The sequence below is a fragment of the Triturus cristatus genome, chromosome 6 (genome assembly GCF_964204655.1).
Source record: "Triturus cristatus chromosome 6, aTriCri1.1, whole genome shotgun sequence".
Classification (NCBI taxonomy): domain Eukaryota; kingdom Metazoa; phylum Chordata; class Amphibia; order Caudata; family Salamandridae; genus Triturus; species Triturus cristatus.
Genome location: NC_140589.1, coordinates 1320361939 through 1320379053, shown reverse-complemented (window position 1 = coordinate 1320379053; position 17115 = coordinate 1320361939).

Sequence of the window (17115 nt, the reverse complement as noted above, 5' to 3'; positions counted from 1 at the left end):
ATAGTGCTACGAAGATGAACATATACAGTTCAGATAAACAGTAGCATTTGTATACTCCTATAATGCGCCCTACGTAATTTTGCCTTAATGTACCTAGCCTAGATATGTATGTGTAGCATGTATATGTGCATATGTATACGTAGCCAAGAATCCCCTAGGGAAGCTCCAACCCCCTCACCTAATGGTAGAGAACGAAGGACCCTGTGTCTGCTACGAGGATGACACCCCGCAAGGGATGTCAGACCGCTGAATGTCGAAGATTCAGCATGCAGGACCCTGTGTCAGCGTGGAAGGAATTCTTGTCTAATTTGCAGGGGGAATAAGGGTCTTGTACACTAGAGTGGTCACTCCAGGGTTTCTTTTAGAATCAATATGTTTTAAAACAATCATACATGTTTTGAAAACAATCATAAAAGTTTTTCCAAACAAATGCGATCATGCACAGCGGGCTGATGGCCAAGGATGAAAAAAGTGGTGACCCTTATACAGAATAACTATGCTGTGCCTGGGGCAATATTTATGTAGGTCAGGTCAAGCATTATTTTGCTAATATACTAAGAGGCTGTTCACGAAGAGACAGGGCTAACTACTATGTAAAAGGTCACCCCTCAGATCTGTGATTGTCGTATGTAAAAAGGGGCATACATGACAGGACTAGCCTAACGAACATGACAGTACATGAAGCTCATAATTCTAAATACTTATGCTAAACCCTAAGCAGCTTCAGCAGATCTACAAGCTGTTGATGATCTTCATGGTATTTTTGCAAATTCCCACCATAATTACATAGAACCTGTGAAGTTGGTTGTTGGGAACTTCAGTTAGGAGACAACCCAAACAGACAGGATGAAGATCCAGGGACCTTTTATGAACAGTGCTGGATTCCTAAAATGTTTCATCGTGTTACTCAAAGAAAAGCTAAACTCTGGCTGAGAAAAGCTACATTATGATTGTACTGGTTAGTAATTTTAATTAATTTCACAATAATGTACTTATTTATGTATTCATTCATTTATTTTTTGCTTCTGTTTTCTCTGACCTTAGATTGCTTTGCCAACACCTTACTACACCTATCACTGAACTCACAAAACTACTGTTCATGTGCTACTATTTTTCTTGCAGTTGTATGTGAGATGCATTTATTGAACTAGAGTTACTTTAGCTTCAAACAATGTTTCTGTCCAATGCCAGTTGAGGAATTATTCATGTCTAACAGCTTTCAAAACATTGCTAAAATATTTTTTATTCTCTTCATTCCTTGCCATCTCTAGCATATTGCAAATCCTGTAGTATATTTGAAAAATATCTCATCATGTTTTTATTGCCTTTTACATATAACTATTGTATAACTCCAAAGAATATGTGGTCACAAGTTGAATGAAAGGCATCTTACAGGTGCCATAGGTACATACAGAGTGTGATAGAAGGTGAAGCATTAGAGTGCAAATGTACTTTTTGTTTTGCACTATGACTATTATGGAGGGGCAACAATAAAGCGACAAGTAGAAACGTACCAAAATACCAACAATTGGGGGAGTGGGAGGAGCACTTGATGGCAGAAGATGAGGGATATTAAGAAGCTGTGTCTGTGGCTCAGCAGCTGACCCCCAGAGGCTAGAAAGGGGCCATCAGCTTCTGAGAGAACTGATTATCAAGAAATGGGACTAGATGGCTAAGTAGCGAAATCCTGGGAGCGCAGGCCAAAGAGCATGAGGAGGCAGTGCGCATCAAACTGTTACAAGGGATGGAGAAGATGGTGTAACAAGGTGCACAGACGGTGGGTCAATGCTGGGATACCATCTCACCAGCGCCTGTCTATGGGGTACAGGAGTGTCTATAACCTGGGCACAGAAGACCTCGATGAGCTAGTCCCAGCTCAGCGAGAGAGAATATTTCCAAGTGGCTCCTGCCTTCTCACATCAGAGGAGAGTTCTTGCGTCCTCTGTTCAGGAAAGAACACTTCACTGCCATGTGACCACTGATGGGTGCGCAGCCGCCTTCCTAAAGATTGCAATAGACCTCATGGCTAAGATGATTGCAGCGACGGCTCCTCCGCTTAAGCGGAGGAGCGGCACCCCACTACTTTAAAGCAGTGAAAAGGAAAAAATAAAATGATAATATCGCAGTGTTGTTATGATTTTGCTGTCAGGTTAGGGTGAGGTGGGGCTGGGTCCCTGTGTCACAGGGAGGAGGAGTAACTGATGCTCCGTATCGGGCCAGCCAAACAGTCATGCGCAATTCGCATGTTTTCTACCCAGGCTGCATTACTGCCTGCGAGGAGAACGAGCCCAGGCTTCCACTCCCTCTCTAAGTGCGGAACTGTGGTGCTCAGACCAATCACAGTGCTGCAATCAACAGCATCGTGAGTGGTCAGGGGAGTCTGGAAGTCTGGTTGCTTCCGGTTCCTGCTTCAGGAGAGGTGGTGGCTGGCGACGGCAACCAGCAGGTAAGTTTTATTTTGTATTTATATCCTAACCCCCTTACCTTCCCCCGCCCCCTGCCATCCTTCTCTACCAGCCACCACTGGATGAGCGCCAAGTCTAGAAAGCTAGGCATGGCTATGTGATGTTTAGGGTTTTCAAAAAAACCCAGAGCAATGACTTCCGAACCACTCAAGTTGATGTTGAGGTTAGAGCCTGTAACTGGCTGATAATTGATGCCCATAAAGCAATCAATGTAGTGCATGATCAGAGCATATGCATGGGGGCAGCTGGAACCGGCTCCTGGGAAAAGGTAATTGATCCTCCCAGGGGTAAGGTAAGTCCTGTGTAGATTATTGACTTGTATGAGCGTCAAGCGTGCATTTCTAGATACTGTTTGAGGGTGTGAGAGGGTAGCTTGCATTCAATGTCATTAATGTCCTGGGTGAGGTCTGTTCCTTATATTGCCGACAGTGTGTCTAAAGGAGTTTGCATGTGAGTTAGTAGGGCACGGCATGGTGATACTATCTAGATATCTGACAACATTATTGGTAAGTGTGGTACACCATGAGGCTTAGAGTGTTTGGTAGTAGCGCCTAAAGGTGTCATGTATCTCATGTTGTGTGTGGAATAATGTGTCTGAGCAAGCTTTTATAGAAGTGATGGGTTGTTGAGCATGCTCCTGCCGCACCAGCCAAGCCAGAAAGGCCCCCGGTTAGTCTGCCTCAGCATGCATGCACACTATATGTGCCGCATTCGTAGGGCAATTCAACCATTCGAGGAGTTCCACATTTCGAGCTGCTTCTAGTGTTATGTTCAATATAGGTACCCCAATATAGGTTCAGGTAGTCACATAACCTTTCACCTATATTCTCCCCTACCATTACACTACATAACGGTTCTTAGTACTGACCTTTTACCTAGTTACGGTAATGTCCAAAGATAACATGGGGTTTTCTCTGAAAAGCTTAAGCCTCATTCATTATGCGTGAGGATTCTTGGAATCACAGCAGGACAGCAGGCCTACCATCTCATGCAGAATAACTATGTATAAGGGTCATTCCTTCCATCATCCTAGTCCGACATGACACAGCAAGGTATATCGCCTGGGGGTACCACTTTGGGTATATATACGCCATATCTTGCTGAGGTAGTCAGAGGAGAAAAGGACTTCCATGCCGACACACTGACGCAAGACGCTGAGGCTCCTGCACACAGACACTGCAGCTCACAGTGGTCTGACATCCCTTGCGGGGTATCCATCTCAAGACAAAGACGGGGTCCCACAGTATCTCGCTTCAGGTAATGGGGTTGACTTTATCCTAGAGGGAGTTTTGGCTTTAACACCCACATACATGCTCAGAACACTTAGGTATGTCTAGTTAGGTTCGCATAGTAGGGGTACGCATTTAACTGCCATATATTTTATATACTTGCCTGTTGTAGCACGATGGTAGAGATATACCATCCTTTTACTCTGTTAGTGCTTATAAACATTTATATCTGCAACTGTCTAATGGCTGTTTCAGCACACCTATTTTACACTAGAATGTCGCTGGTTCAATAAATGCTTATTGAAAAACATCCCCACCATTTATTCTGTGTATCTCTCTGAGAAAAGGTGAGTATGAGTGACTGAGCGAAAAGTGGTACACTGTTTTCACGATCCTGAGGGTTCAGGGTTGTCATGTTCGATAGTTGCCATGACCTATTCTCTCCTTGGTAAGAGGGGTTTCTAGTGGCACTGTGAGCTAGCTGGTATACAGGCTAACATATCCAGTAGGGGTGTCCAGAATCAGTCTGACACCAATCCTACAGTGTATGCTATCGAAACGCGCAGATCCTATATGGGTTTATAGGAACTACACAACACTAGAGGGCGGTATAAAGTATCCTGGATCATCTGTTTGTTTTCCAGAGGGAGAACAGAGCTCTTGTCTTCTGTCAGCAGTTACTCAATAACATGATGTGGGCCCACAAGCTCCCCATTGAAGTGGCCATGAACAGACACCTTAAATGCTTCCCATACTATTAACGCAGAGGAGGCTATTATGCACTGATTAAGCTCAACCATCTTGGCCCACAGAGAGAGTTGCAGAAAGCTGCATTTTCTAGGGTCGCTGACTGTAGGCACCATATTGGAATCAGAGGGTGTGGGCAACCCCAATGCCGATTAGCCAGCCACACGCAGGTTATGGTAAAAATAGTGCAACCGAGGTAGTCTGTATAGTGTATATGCAGGCCTACACAAAAAGAGTTATACACACGATGGATCTCCAGGGATCTAAGGAAGCCAGGTCGGTATTGATCTCCTTGAATAATTAGTAACACAAGAGGTAGGCCTGGCTGAGCATTGAGTGAAGGGAAAGAGGAAGAAAAAGAAAAAAGAAAGAGATGTGATGTCAAAAGGAAAAGGAAGGAGAAATCCTTTCAGGACGAGAGCCCCCACTCTCCGTTAGGTGACATGCTTCATCACATGGGTTCCCTCTTCACACCGAGGTGTGGGCTACAACTCTCTTAGGGGAAGAGCTGAGGTGGTTTCTCCTAGATGAGTGATGGAAGAAGGTGAGTGGGGTACAGAGCGCAGAGAATTATTTTGTGGTGAAGGGATAATAAAAAATGTCTCCATGGATCCACTAAATTTTTATTGGGTGGTCCCAGGGATAAAGGTTAAAAGAGAAGACTAGGGATTAAACCAAATATATCCCTGATGGAGGTCAACATGTTTCTGCCTTAAATCAGTCCCCTAAGGGGATCCAGCGGCATTCGTCAGGACCTAAAGTATAGTGAGTAACTCTGCATGTGTGTGTGAGAAAAAATAATAATAAATATACTCGCCACCATAGGAACAGGGTGGTCAAGTAGTCAGTGACCCGTGTGCTTGAGGGGAATTGTCTGTCTATGAGTCAAAAACCCTGTCTCCATGCTCTATGTACGTATCATGGTGCCCAGCTTTCTTAAGTGCGTTGCACAGTCAATGGACGTCCCTGCGAGAGTGATTACTTGACCGTCATGTTCCTGTGTTGGCTCATCAAGCCACACTCCATCCTAAGCTAATGTTAAAGGATATAGTCATTTGTGCATGATTGTACTAGACTAAAACATCATCCAATAAAGTACCATCTATAGTCAAATTCGTATTCTGACTTTTCCTTGCCAATAAGCTAGTAAATAATGAGGCAAGCATGGTTTGTCCAATATGCCCCTAGGATAAAAGTTAATCTGAACCTAATTTTTTTTTAAAAACTTCTGAAATAAACTGAGAAAAACATGTGAGAAAGATATGAGATGTGAGGAAAAATAAGTGTAGCCTGGTTTAGCTAGATTTCATGTAAGTCTGCCTCCAACGGCTTGAGTTCAATTATACTATTTGATTTGGTAGGATAATCCATACCTACTACAATCCAATCTCCTGCCCAAATGATCAGGGAACAGACAGTCCAGCTCAGTTCCGATATTTATAAATCAATTTAGGTCATATACGTTAAGACCGTATGTGCTCACTATGGAGAGTTGTTGAGAACTAGTTTTTTATGCTGCTGTGCCCCTCCCCACCAGGGATCGGCTACAGAAACAGAAATTTCAATCGCAGCTAATTTTCTAATTAGAGTCGCAGATCTTCAGGTTGTAAATTCTTGTTTAGAGATTACTTCTGTAGTAATTCAAACACTATTTTGGAATGCAAATATTCAATAAGCTACTGAATATATTTACATAAACAGCATGAAGCACTCTGTTAGAAAAGGAACACGCTGGGCTCGGGAGGGCTCTGAGGATCACTATCGGCTCCTACCAAGAGAAATGCTTAAGGGTGCCTTGCTTAGGGATCAGGTCAACCCTTACAAAAAGAATGAAGAAGAGAACAAAGGAGCAGGCATTTTCATGGTGTGAGGCCGTCTAAAAAAAAAGCACAGCATTGGGACAGGCGATCACCCCATAAGCCCCCGTGAGTCTAAAGAGAGGATTGCTTCATAAGCCCTAGCAAAGTGGTTTCAAAGTTGCATACCTGGCTCATGGTACTTCCAGCAGGCATCGGGCACTGTGGGAGCCCATTGGAGCATTGAGGGGGGTAACCAGAAGCTGCAGTGGGCCCCCTAAGATCCCTGGAAGTCTTTCATTATTGTCCAAAAGGGCACTCTAAGTCTCCCAGGGTACGAACTAGTGACCCTTGGAGAAGTGTAAGCTTTATTAGCATAGCTACCAGGTAGGCGAGGTCTTAAGTTAAAAAGGATGGGGGAAAAACACATTCATTTTCTAATAACATTGACACTTCTTGACCAATCTGCACAAAATTTGGCATGAGTTTGGAAGGTTTGTTTTTTAATTTGTATGTCAAAGTTTGGGCCAATCCATCAAGGAGGCATAACTTTAAATGGAGTGGGCAATAAAGGGCCTAATTGGAATGTCGGGCAGAAAGCCTCCGACCAGCTGTCGGAGGCTTTCTGCCTGACATCGTAGGTTTCAGTTTGACCGCCGTATTAGTATGACGTCGGTCGGAGTGGTGCGTCGGAAGGCACCATAATCCCCTAATGACGGCGGAGCCAGACTCAACTCTGTCGTCTGGATTATGATGGCACTTTCCACCTGTCCTTTCATGGCGGTCCACCCGCCATGAAAAGGCTTGCAGAAAGTGACTTTGATGGCCCCTAGCTAGGGCCCCTTCCCCCCGGCCCTCCACTATGGGGCCTTGGGGCACCTGTGATGCTCCCCTAAAGATCCCTGAACTGTGTGGCAGGCACAGTAAGGTGCCTGCCACAGCAGGGGTGTTTCCAAACATCCATTTTGCTATTTGCAAAATCAGACCACCCAATGGTCATTTGCAGTTGCATCCAAATTGTGAGGTCGGAACTGCCGACCTATGGTCGGACGGTTCCAGACCGCTATGGTGTCGCAATTCCGCCCAACATCGTAATTAGGCCTAAAATGTTCAATTGCTGATAACATTAGCTATGTTTGAGGAATCTGTAATAAATGTGGCAGTCAATTAGCAAGTTATAATACACCCAAGGCAGGTATTTTAGGATTTGTGCAGATTCAAACGGGAGGAATTAAACAATGGGTCAAAACATTTTTGATTTACTAATACGTTTGGCACTGTCTGATGGATGTGAGTGATATTTAGCAGAGTTTTATCATGTGTAGTGTTCTCTATGATTTCTCAATATGGTGGAGGCTACTAGAGGGAGAATTTGATCAAGGTGAAAGAAATGTTCATCTTCTAATGAAGTTGCCACGTTCGATGAATCAACGCTAAGACTGACAAGAGTTTACTGAATTTAGTATAGTGCTGGGTACGTCAAGTTTTGAGCAGATCTTTGGGAAAGGTAAAGATAAATGTGAGGGCAGTTAAAGTTTCATTCACACATACATTGGGCACTGTTCAATTAATCTCCATCTAATTTGGCAGCTAGAAAATTAAGCCTGATGCAGGGTCAGTGAACTCCGGCACAGCCCCGCCAAAGGACATGCAAAGACTGAGTAGGGCAGCCATGGTGTGTTGGGCGCAGGACTGACTGCACATGATCAAATGCCAAAGGATGTCAGCAGCATGGGTTGAGCAATAATTAAATGGTGAAAAACTGTGAAATTGACTGAAAAAACACAATCAAAAACTGAGATAGGTTTGAGGCACTTGTGTTCATGGCAGTCAACCATGACTCATGTCACTTGTTGTGTACTTTTGTAGCTTGGCGTGGATAGGATAAAGCATCACGCTAATCCTATGCCTAAAAACTCTGATAGAAAAACAGACATTTGAGCTAAGAAGTACAAGAGTGTTGGTCGTGTTGCAGAGTGTTCCATATAAAACAGCTGCTCTGCACCCAAATACTCAGAGTTCCCTACTTCCTTTTTTTGCATAATATATGCGTCAATCGAAGCATGTCAGCAAAGTCTAACATAGATAGTAATCACCCATTGACAGTAATGAATTCACATCTTAATTAACCAAATAATTTATTTGCAAGCTTTCCCGATCCACAGTCAAAAGTAATGCAATGTGACCATGGGCCGCATTACACATGCAGCGCCTTTTCCTTCATTGCGCCGGCCAAATGCATCGCATAATGGGGAATACACCAACTCATGCTGCCCTGGGAGCAGCGCATTCATGTGAAATACAGAGCGGCTGCTTTAAAGCCACTCTGTGTTTCACTGTGCAGGCGGCAACCCGCCTGAACTTTTAAAGGGGAATAGAGATCCCCTTGCAGGTGAGTGCTGTCAGTGACAGCACCTGCCTACCCCCTCTACCCCCTGCAGAGGGCTGCTCTCAGGAGGAGCACTGACAGTGCAGCACCCCTTAAGTGGCGCACTGTCAGTGTGCCTCCTGAGGGCTTCTTTGCCTCTGCGCCCACGTCGGTAATAAGGGCGCAGAGGCAAAGGGATCCCGAAATTTACATGGGGCACGCCCCCATGCAAATTAGGGAATGCGCCCTTGAAGATAGCACTGGTGCTTTATGTGCGCCAGCGCTATTGGCATTACAGAAGAGGCCACACAGGCATCTGCGGCCCCTTCTGTAATACCAAAGTGCCACGGGTGTCCGCAAAGCGTGTGCAAACACCTGTTGCTCCCCGGGGCACTTTATGTAATACGGCCCATGATGTCATATGTGATGGAATCTACAATAGAATCATTACAGGATTCAACAATATTTGAATTATCACGTGCATTGTACAAACATTTTATTTAAAAGTTCTTTCATTGAGCAGTTCCATTGAACAACCTGGAGGAGGCAGAAATGGTGGATAAAAGATATAAGGTTGGGCACTTTTAGGTGCCTCTCTCAAAGGGTGTTGCGTGTGGGACATGGTTGGTTACATGCTCTGCTAGCCTTTTTGCCTGGGTGCTACAAATACAAAAATATCTAAGTATTGACAACGTTGCTTTGCCATGACTTATGCCTGTGTCTTTACTATGCTAAAATATTCATTCAGAGCAACGGACTAAGACAAGCACAGAGTTAAGTAAAGGAGTAATACTGTTTGCAAACACTTACGTCTCCTCGTTAAGGATGAGTGGAAATGCATAATTTTTTTTCTTAAGGTGAAGTTGCATCCCCTCTAGGGCTTTCCGGGGAAGTGCACTGACATCAAAAGGCAATATTAATTCAATGGGATCTGCCAGCTGATACGCTCTATGTTGTCCTAAATATCCTATGTAATGCCCATTTGTTGCATACCAGAGCCTGTAAATAAAATGTTTGAGATGTAATTATTGCTATACAGTGTAAAAATATATATTATGTTCTATTGTTTTCAATATGACAGTTCATATTTAGGACAGGACAGGATAAATAAAGCAAGCATTCCTGTCACTACTGGGGCTCCGTATGGATATATAGACTCAGGAAAGGTGTCCCAGTAGATGAGTCAAAGTCCAGTTGACTTACTGCACTGTGCAGGAGCACACATTGCCCTCCAGGTTTTCCCAGGTGACAGCAGCTCTGCCCTGAAGACAAAAGAGAGGGCCTGCAACAAACCAGCCAGCATAGAACCAAGGTGATCCAACAGGATACAGAATCAAGACAGACACTGGGCAGTGGCGGCTCGCAGCAGTAACGCTGTGGGCCGGGGAAGTGGACGGGGGCGGGGCTGGGTGAGGGGGTAGTGAAGTCCAACATACGACAGCAAAGGTAAACATAACTAAATAAATAAATAAATAAATACCTGCCGTTGTATGTCGGACTCCACTACCCCCCCACCCAGACCTACCCCCAGCGTTACTGCTGCGAGCCTCCACTGACACTGGGCACTCAAACAAGGCTTCATGAGCCTGCAATTAGAGATCTGTTTGAACCATCTGCACTGAATAAAAACAGGGAACCTGCTGCTGGTCTACATCATGGTCCTTACCATTGCCATCAAAAGGAATCGCCACAAGAGATATTTAGGCAATGCACACTACTGCTACAACAGGGAGCAGTGGTACCTTTCAGAAATACTGTAGTACTCTCCAGTTGCATGACCATGCAAACACCAGCAAAAGAAGACAAGGTTTAACAGACATGTCACTTACCTCCATGGCTACCAAGTTTAAGATTGAGGGTGTTGCGACAGAAGGTGCACAGGACATAGGATTGCTCAAGCTGCTAGGAAGTGTCACATTGTGAGTTGGCTTGAAGGTGAAAGCCATGTGAACCTAGCTGCTCCGAGTACACATGTAGAAGTGGTTGGTTGAAGTGTCTCTACACAGAGACTCAGAGCTGGACAGGGCAGTTCAGTGATAGATTTAACCACACTTGTGATTTGAACAACCCTGTCCAGTAGACATTTCCACCAACACATACTGCTATACTCACCCTTGTGCCTTATCACCACCAGCTAGCAGACACGTAGCATAACACATCTGCCCCAAATTATATATGGGGATGCACTTTCGACATCTTTTCCATGTGTGCGAGCCCTTAATGCCTTGCATATTCAGGTAATTTCACTTTCAGTGGGCATTGGCAACTATATAATGCTGCATATCCCTGCAGCATTCTTTCCCCCACCAACTCATGGCGAGCATGAAGGACACATGACCCACATCTATCTGCACTCATGACTTTCTGTATCTGTGATATTGTAGCCAATAAATACACAACAACCTCTTCCCTGGAATACCTGTCCTCTTCTGTGGCATTTACTGACATAAACTCCCTCATGCCTGCTTCAGTTGAACTAATCCTTAGAGCAGCCCCCACCCAGCTTTCACACACTTTAGATACTTCATTTGTGCACTGCATGTACCATGATGCAAAGGAAAAAACCTTTCTGGGTTATGATGTAGTGTCTAGCTGTACCCTTTTCCCTGCCCAAACTGTTTTTCATGACCTTCTCTATAATTTATCACACATTCCTAATGTTCCCTTTTGTAAAAGTTGCAATCCGGCCCATTGATTACACTTTATCCGGCCCCAAACGGAGATTACGTCTCGAGCCGGAGAGTACGCTCCAGGTGCGGAGAGTACGCTCCAGGTGCGGATAGTACGGTCCGAAAATTCCGGCCCGGGTGCGGACGTAAAGTTAGGAGTCGTAAGTACATTCTGTGAATAACGAAAGTACTAAGTTTAGGATTTTGTCTCAGATTAGTTCTGTGAATCGGCCCCATAGAGTTCAATGGCATTGAGTGGCGTAGAATGGAGTGGAGTGGAGTATGGTAGAGTAAAGTGAAGTACTGTGTCAGAGTAGAATGAAGTATAGTGGTGGCAGTGGCATACAAAGAGTTGTGTATGGTGTCATATAGTGGAATAGAGTATCATAGCGTAAAGGGGAGTCGAGTGTTGTACAGTGGCATACAGCATGTACAGTGTTGAACAGTGGAGTGAAGGGGTATAGATAGGAGTAAAGTGTCAGAGAGAGGCATACAGTGTAGTAAAGTGTTGGAGAGGGAAAATGCATAGAGTACAGTAGTGTGAAACAGTGGAGCCGCACAGAGCGGATTGTTGTATAGTATCGTAGAGTGAGGTATAGTCTTTTACAGTGGAGTGGAGTCAAATGGAGTGGTGTAGCATAGTGTGGTGGAAAGTACAATAGAGTAATGGTGTGTCATAGAGTAGAGTGGCATGGAGTGTACTGGTGTAAATTGTTATAAACTGGAGTGGGGTCTCGTACAGGAGAGTGGAGTTCTGTGTCATATTGAAAAGTGTTGTATAGTAGAATAGAGTGCTGTCCATTGGAGTGTACAGGCAGGGAGTGGAGTATACATTTGGTCAGTGGAGTAGCATACTTTGCAGTGGTGTACAGTTAAGTGGTGTAGACTGTGGTATACACTGGAATAGGATAGAGTATAGTAGCACATAGTGAAGTGGTGTACAGTGGAGTGGTATCCAATGAAATAGCGTAGACTGGAGTGGGGTAGAGTGGATTGGCATACTCTGGAGTGGTATTGAGAGGAGAAGCATCCTGTGCACTGGCATAGAGTGGAATAGCATTTGTTTCCTCGCCACCTCACTTTTCATGGCAGTCGCACCACCATAAACAATGTAGCAGTGATGAAACTCGTAATATGCTTGGCGTGCTGCAGCAGACCCGCCAAGCACATTGCAGCCTCAGGACCGCTGAGCAACAGCCAGGAAATGGTGGCTAACTGTTGGTTGCAGTGGTCCCAAGGCGGCCTGACTGCCCTAGTCATAATAGAGCGGTCCGGAGACCGCCACTATGAATCTGGCGGTCCGTAGACAGCCAGAATTATATTAAGGTCCATAGAATGGACTGGTTGTAGACTGGAGTTGTGTACAGTGTAATAGTGTAGCATGGAGTGGCGTAGAATGGAGTGTTTACAGTGGAGTTGCAGAGAGTGTAATAGTGTATAGTGGAGTAGCGTACAGTGGAGTGGAGTATACTAGAGTGGTGTAGACTGGAGTGGCATACAGTGGTATGGGGTAAAGAGTAACAGCATACAGTGGAGTGAGGTTCATTGGAGTGGGGTCCAATCAAATAGCGTAGGATAAAGTGTTGTAGAGTGGAGTGTCATGCGCTTGAGTGGCATAGAATAGAGTATATACACTGGAGTGGCATACAGTGGAATAGCATAGAGTGGATTGGCATACAGTGGAATGGTGTAGAGTGGAATAGCATATCCTGGAGTAGAACATAGCAGAATGGCATACAGTGGAGTAGCATGGAGTGGAGTTGTGAACAGTGAAATAGCGTAGAGTGGAGTGGTGTAGAGCAGAGTGTTGTAATGTAGAGTGCTGTAGAGTGTAATAGTGTATAGTGGAGCAGCGTGCAGTGGAGTGACCTATAATGGAGTGGTATAGACTGGAGTAGCATGCAGTGGTGTGGGGTAGAGTGTAATAGCATACAGTGGAGTGGCATACATTGGAGAGGAGTACAATTGAATAGCGTAAAATGAAGTGGCGTAGAGTGGAGTGCCATATACATGAGTGGCATAGAGTGGAATAGCGTATAGTGGAGTGGCATGCAGTGGAATAGCATACAATGGAGTGTCGTAGAGTAGAGTGGAATAGACTAGAGTGAAGTGGCATACAATTGAATGGTGTAGAGTGGAATAGCATATAGTGGAGTAGGGTCCAATGGAGTGGCGTACACTGAAGTGACATGAAACTGGAGTGTCTTACAGAGGTGCTGCATACAGTGTAATAGCATAGAGTGGAGTGGCATAGTATTGAGTCTCATACAGTAGAGAGGAGTGGAGTGGCATACAGTGGAATAGAGTATAGTGGAGTGGCTAAAGTGGCGTGGCTTGCAGATATATGTGGAATTTAGCAGCAATGTAGTTTATAATGTGCAGAGCAATGCCAAACATAGAATTGCGATGCCTTGTGTTTCTCCAGATTTACCAATCAACTCAGGGCCACACATGGTGGCTTTGCGTTCTTTTGTAAAGCTGAGTCAAGTATTGCACTGTCCATGCAACATTATGAGTAATGAAAGGGTACCACAATGCAATAACACAGCTAGGCCTTAGTTATATTCTTGGCCATGGTATACCTTGATAACTTTGCAGTATACAGTGGTACATGACGATGACAAGCCAGAATATAATTGGGAAACAGCTGTTTTTAGAGCATGATAAGGCAGTTATATTGTTTTTACTGCACTTTGGCTGTGTTCAGTGTTAGGGCCTTAGATATAGATAAGTAGTAGGGCCCTACCTATTACACTTTAATAAAGTGGTAATAGGTAGAGAAATGTATTGATGTATTTTTATATATTTTCAATGAGTTGATGGCCATGCCCTGTGGCAGTTTCACAAAAGTTTTTGAAATTCCGCAAAAGTATCGTAGTGACAGATATCACTAAGGTCAATTTAACAAAAAACTTACCCTACTTAACTGCAGTACACAAAAAGCATACTCTTTGAACCATAATGAATACTGCTGCAAGCTTTCATGCAATACCAATCAGCCGTTTTCATGCTACATCAAATGCAATAGTCTCTGGAAAATGCTTTGGTGAAAAAACGAGTTTTGGGACTATAGGTCTGGAAAGTTGTGTGGTGATTCATCAGAAGGGTGAAAAGTAATTGGGGAGCTAATATCTGAGGAATTTCTATGTTTGGGAATACTAACGATAACCACAGTGGCAATCAGATTTAATGTGATTTCTTTCTTTCCATCTATTGTATTTGTTATGTATTTTGTTTATTGGTTTACATAATCATGTGACCATTCATTTGCTTGTTAGTCATTCATGTAGTAATTCTGAAACTTTACTTATGAAGTATAGTTTATTTTTGGGGCTTTCTTGTTACTTTTAGCAGGATTCTGCTATATGTATGAAGCCCACAGTGAATGAAAGCAAATCATTGTTGTTAAAAAAATTAGGATTCTTATTTTTTTCCCCTTATGACCAATTATAGTGTTCTCCATATAGTAGTTTGTGTAGCTCACTGCTAGGTCACTTTTCCATTTTGTTGCACAAGAGAACATAAGGAAGATGGTTTTTGTTAGGCTTGTTGGGCACAGTTTTATTTTGTGAGCCCAAAAGCATGCAAAGAAAGCGTATGTAGATTAAAATCTCTTCTATTTGTTATGCATTTGTTCATAGGTTTCCATTAGCATGTGATGTTAAATGAGTCCTACAGGTGTTCATGTAGTAAATCTTAAACTTTACATATGCAGTCTAGTTTATTCTTTGGGCATCATTGATATTTTTAGTAGGATTGTGCTATATATGAAGGCCAAAGTGAATGAAAGGCAATCATTGTTATTTTTATATAAATTGAGATTTTTATTTTGTTCCTAGTGGCCAGTTATGTCCTCCAATGTGTAGTTTGTATATGGTTCATTGCAAGAGCAATTGTTTCATTTTTTTTGCACAGGGGAGTGTGGTAAATATTTAAATTACCTGTACTATTTTTTATGCGGTAAAGTCTAGTAAGAATAACTCAGTCAAAATAAGAGGCAGGATCCGTGGTATTAGAGGTTCTGAAAAGGGCTTTATTCCTTACAAAGGAATTGTAGTTCGAACTAGGCAATCTTATTCCATCACCACGAAGGTTCAGGAAGGGATAGGCAATACATTATTGACAAGTAACGATATATATATGGAAAGCATTGCATTAAGACAGATGCAGGAGGCGTAACAGCTGATAATACAGATAAGAATACACATACGTAATGAAAATAGGCGTAAATACAGGCGTATACTAGAAACGTCATTTAAAATGATGTCACAAGTGGGTGGATCCATAAGAGAATCCTGCAGTGTCAGCAGAAAGATTTGGCAGAGATGCGCGCGCAGCTGCATGACGTGTGATTGACGTGCAACTAGAGGGTGAAGGGGAATTGACATTTAGCTCTACATGTGGAGACAGAAGTCTGGGGGGTCAGGTCAACCTAATCCCAAATGGTATCTAATATCTTTGTTTAAGGAACTGTTTTATCCAAAAGGAAAGGTCTCTCGGACGGAATCTATTCTATACTGACTGTTAGTGCATGTACAAGCGTCTATGTGTCTACACGAGATGCGAGGGGGCAGGAATCTTCCATGGTAACAGGGGCTATGAATTACTTGTATAAAGACAGCGAGGCCGAGCCCTTTGCTCGGTAGCTGGAAGGATGTTTACCTAAACTACTAGACAGGAATGCATTGGGTGAGGAGCGGAGCAGATAACTTGAAGGCTGAATACAGTTTTTGGCAGGCAACAGGCCGCGTCAGGCACCGTTAGCCGCGCAGAGAGTAAGACAAAGTTCATGGACACGGATGCAGGTCCAGGCTGGAGCATTTCAGAGGCAGAAGCAGGAAAAGGCTTGATGACAGAATTCAGGGCCTACTCGCCCGAACTGTAAAACGTGAAAAGTGAACCATATAAAGTCGGTGGCCAATCATACTTAGGAATGGACTATTTGACCCATTCATGGCGGATCTGAAAGAGGACATGTTGGCGTTGGACGCACATGTATTTGCGTCTTCATAGCTGGAACTGGAGGGAACATACATGTACTTGTAGCATGTACATGGAGCCGTTGGGGTCTAAGATAGGGGACATAATTGGTCATAAAATTCATATTTCCTCATTCCCTCCTTGTCCCCTACGGACCCTTATGAAATATCCATTTTCATCAATCCATCAATCTGTTCATATAGCATCATTTGTTCTTCTTTCTTCTTCCGGGATCTTGAATGAAAATTTGAAGGCGGGATACACGATGTGGCACACAGACCACAAATCGCTGGCCCACATTGTAGACACAAGCAACAACTGAATAGTATGAGAAAGCCAATACCTAGGAAGGATAGGATCCACCATCCCCAGGCTGACAACACGCTCCAGAACCAACCGGACCAAGTCCAGGTGCCTGGATTCTGGTGTATCTGGCTTACGATTTTATGAAGTCGAGTTATGGCTTTATATACTGACGGCGCGTTTTCTGGTATGAAAACACAGCAACTTGATCCGATGACCCTACAAGCTCCGCCCCTATCGGCCAGAATGACGTCAAGGACAAGACGATTTTGAAGAACAACAATCCACATCGCAGACTGCTCCTCTGTTAAGTTGCCTAAGGCGGAAGTAGTTTCATTCACTACTGCTTCAAGGGTTCTAGTTAATCTACGTATCAGCTTACTATTAGTGACTGTACCTATGTAGGGAAAGAAACCTTTATTGAAATCTGTATATTGCTCCCATGCTGTTTCAGTGTAGTCGACAATCGGGAGATCTCTCTGCTGTCTATTGTGTACTAAATGGGTATTCCTATGGTAATCAGGCGGGGCTAGGAAAACAGGTGGCAGAAGGAATGCA